Source organism: Saccostrea echinata, unplaced genomic scaffold, assembly GCF_033153115.1.
Source record: "Saccostrea echinata isolate AGI-Se365-2 ecotype Australia unplaced genomic scaffold, CSIRO_AGI_Sech_v1 ptg000107c, whole genome shotgun sequence".
NCBI lineage: Eukaryota > Metazoa > Mollusca > Bivalvia > Ostreida > Ostreidae > Saccostrea > Saccostrea echinata.
In genome coordinates, this window is record NW_026889856.1 from 42,501 (window position 1) to 46,249 (window position 3,749).

Genomic DNA, 3,749 nt, shown 5'->3' on the forward strand with positions numbered 1-3,749 from the left:
GGCGGACCCCCTCGACCAGCTCTAAACACGGTCGGTGCAGACAGGTCGAGCCAGCCGTCCGTCTCCCTCGACCAGCTCGGCACACGGTCGGTGCAGCCAGTTCGAGGGGCAGAGAGCGCAGGCCGGCCGGCCGTCTCCCTCGACCAGTTCGGCAGACGGTCGGTGCAGGCCGTCGAGGCAGCCGGCCGTCTCCCTCGACCAGCTCGGCGCACGGTCGGTGCGGCCAGGTCGAGGGGCCGAGAGCGCAGGCCGGCCGTCCGTCCCCCTCGACCAGTTCGGCAGACGGTCGGTGCAGGCCGTCGAGCCAGCCGGCCGTCTCCCTCGACCAGCTCGGCGCACGGTCGGTGCAGCCAGGTCGAGGGGCAGAGCGCGCAGGCCAGCCGGCCGTCTCCCTCGACCAGCTCGGCACACGGTCGGTGCAGACCGTCGAGGCAGACGGCCGTCTCCCTCGACCAGCTCTACACACGGTCGGTGCAGCCAGGTCGAGGGCCCGAGAGCGCAGGCCGGCCGGCCGTCCACCTCGACCAGCTCGGCACACGGTCGGTGCAGACCGTCGAGGCAGCCGGCCGTCTCCCTCGACCAGCTCGGCGCACGGTCGGTGCGGCCAGGTCGAGGGGCCGAGAGCGCAGGCCGGCCGTCCGTCCCCCTCGACCAGCTGGGCACACGGTCGCTGCAGAACGTCGAGCCAGCCGGCCGTCTCCCACGACCAGCTCGGCGCACGGTCGGTGCAGCCAGGTCGAGGGGCAGAGAGCGCAGGCCGGCCGGCCGTCGCCCTCGACCAGCTCGGCACACGGTCGGTGCAGGCAGGTCGAGGGGCAGAGCGCGCAGGCCGGCCGGCCGTCTCCCTCGACCAGTTCGGCAGACGGTCGGTGCAGGCCGTCGAGGCAGCCGGCCGTCTCCCTCGACCAGCTGGGCACACGGTCGGTGCAGGCCGTCGAGCCAGCCGGCCGTCTCCCTCGACCAGCTCGGCGCACGGTCGGTGCAGGCAGGTCGAGGGGCCGAGCGCGCAGGCAGGCCGGCCGGCCGTCTCCCTCGACCAGCTCTACACACGGTCGGTGCAGGCAGGTCGAGGGACAGAGCGCTCAGGCCGGCCGGCCGTCTCCCTCGACCAGCTCGGCAGACGGTCGGTGCAGACCGTCGAGGCAGCCGGCCGTCTCCCTCGACCAGCTCGGCACACGGTCGGTGCAGGCCGGTCGAGGGGCAGAGAGCGCAGGCCGACCGTCCGTCCCCCTCGACCAGTTCGGCAGACGGTCGGTGCAGGCCGTCGAGGCAGCCGGCCGTCTCCCTCGACCAGCTCGGCACACGGTCGGTGCAGCCAGGTCGAGGGGCAGAGCGCGCAGGCCGGCCGGCCGTCTCCCTCGACCAGTTCGGCAGACGGTCGGTGCAGGCCGTCGAGGCAGCCGGCCGTCTCCCTCGACCAGCTCGGCACACGGTCGGTGCAGGCCGTCGAGCCAGCCGGCCGTCTCCCTCGACCAGCTCGGCGCACGGTCGGTGCAGGCAGGTCGAGGGGCCGAGCGCGCAGGCCCGCCGGCCGTCTCCCTCGACCAGCTGGGCACACGGTCGGTGCAGGCAGGTCGAGGGGGAGAGAGCGCAGGCCGACCGGCCGTCGCCCTCGACCAGCTCGGCACACGGTCGGTGCAGGCAGGTCGAGGGCCCGAGAGCGCAGGCCGGCCGTCCGTCCCCCTCGACCAGCTGGGCACACGGTCGCTGCAGAACGTCGAGCCAGCCGGCCGTCTCCCCCGACCAGCTCGGCGCACGGTCGGTGCAGCCAGGTCGAGGGGCCGAGAGCGCAGGCCGGCCGGCGGACCCCCTCGACCAGCTCTAAACACGGTCGGTGCAGACAGGTCGAGCCAGCCGTCCGTCTCCCTCGACCAGCTCGGCACACGGTCGGTGCAGCCAGTTCGAGGGGCAGAGAGCGCAGGCCGGCCGGCCGTCTCCCTCGACCAGTTCGGCAGACGGTCGGTGCAGGCCGTCGAGGCAGCCGGCCGTCTCCCTCGACCAGCTCGGCGCACGGTCGGTGCGGCCAGGTCGAGGGGCCGAGAGCGCAGGCCGGCCGTCCGTCCCCCTCGACCAGTTCGGCAGACGGTCGGTGCAGGCCGTCGAGCCAGCCGGCCGTCTCCCTCGACCAGCTCGGCGCACGGTCGGTGCAGCCAGGTCGAGGGGCAGAGCGCGCAGGCCAGCCGGCCGTCTCCCTCGACCAGCTCGGCACACGGTCGGTGCAGACCGTCGAGGCAGACGGCCGTCTCCCTCGACCAGCTCTACACACGGTCGGTGCAGCCAGGTCGAGGGCCCGAGAGCGCAGGCCGGCCGGCCGTCCACCTCGACCAGCTCGGCACACGGTCGGTGCAGACCGTCGAGGCAGCCGGCCGTCTCCCTCGACCAGCTCGGCGCACGGTCGGTGCGGCCAGGTCGAGGGGCCGAGAGCGCAGGCCGGCCGTCCGTCCCCCTCGACCAGCTGGGCACACGGTCGCTGCAGAACGTCGAGCCAGCCGGCCGTCTCCCACGACCAGCTCGGCGCACGGTCGGTGCAGCCAGGTCGAGGGGCAGAGAGCGCAGGCCGGCCGGCCGTCGCCCTCGACCAGCTCGGCACACGGTCGGTGCAGGCAGGTCGAGGGGCAGAGCGCGCAGGCCGGCCGGCCGTCTCCCTCGACCAGTTCGGCAGACGGTCGGTGCAGGCCGTCGAGGCAGCCGGCCGTCTCCCTCGACCAGCTGGGCACACGGTCGGTGCAGGCCGTCGAGCCAGCCGGCCGTCTCCCTCGACCAGCTCGGCGCACGGTCGGTGCAGGCAGGTCGAGGGGCCGAGCGCGCAGGCAGGCCGGCCGGCCGTCTCCCTCGACCAGCTCTACACACGGTCGGTGCAGGCAGGTCGAGGGACAGAGCGCTCAGGCCGGCCGGCCGTCTCCCTCGACCAGCTCGGCAGACGGTCGGTGCAGACCGTCGAGGCAGCCGGCCGTCTCCCTCGACCAGCTCGGCACACGGTCGGTGCAGGCCGGTCGAGGGGCAGAGAGCGCAGGCCGACCGTCCGTCCCCCTCGACCAGTTCGGCAGACGGTCGGTGCAGGCCGTCGAGGCAGCCGGCCGTCTCCCTCGACCAGCTCGGCACACGGTCGGTGCAGCCAGGTCGAGGGGCAGAGCGCGCAGGCCGGCCGGCCGTCTCCCTCGACCAGTTCGGCAGACGGTCGGTGCAGGCCGTCGAGGCAGCCGGCCGTCTCCCTCGACCAGCTCGGCACACGGTCGGTGCAGGCCGTCGAGCCAGCCGGCCGTCTCCCTCGACCAGCTCGGCGCACGGTCGGTGCAGGCAGGTCGAGGGGCCGAGCGCGCAGGCCCGCCGGCCGTCTCCCTCGACCAGCTGGGCACACGGTCGGTGCAGGCAGGTCGAGGGGGAGAGAGCGCAGGCCGACCGGCCGTCGCCCTCGACCAGCTCGGCACACGGTCGGTGCAGGCAGGTCGAGGGCCCGAGAGCGCAGGCCGGCCGTCCGTCCCCCTCGACCAGCTGGGCACACGGTCGCTGCAGAACGTCGAGCCAGCCGGCCGTCTCCCCCGACCAGCTCGGCGCACGGTCGGTGCAGCCAGGTCGAGGGGCCGAGAGCGCAGGCCGGCCGGCGGACCCCCTCGACCAGCTCTAAACACGGTCGGTGCAGACAGGTCGAGCCAGCCGTCCGTCTCCCTCGACCAGCTCGGCACACGGTCGGTGCAGCCAGTTCGAGGGGCAGAGAGCGCAGGCCGGCCGGCCGTCTCCCTCGACCAGTT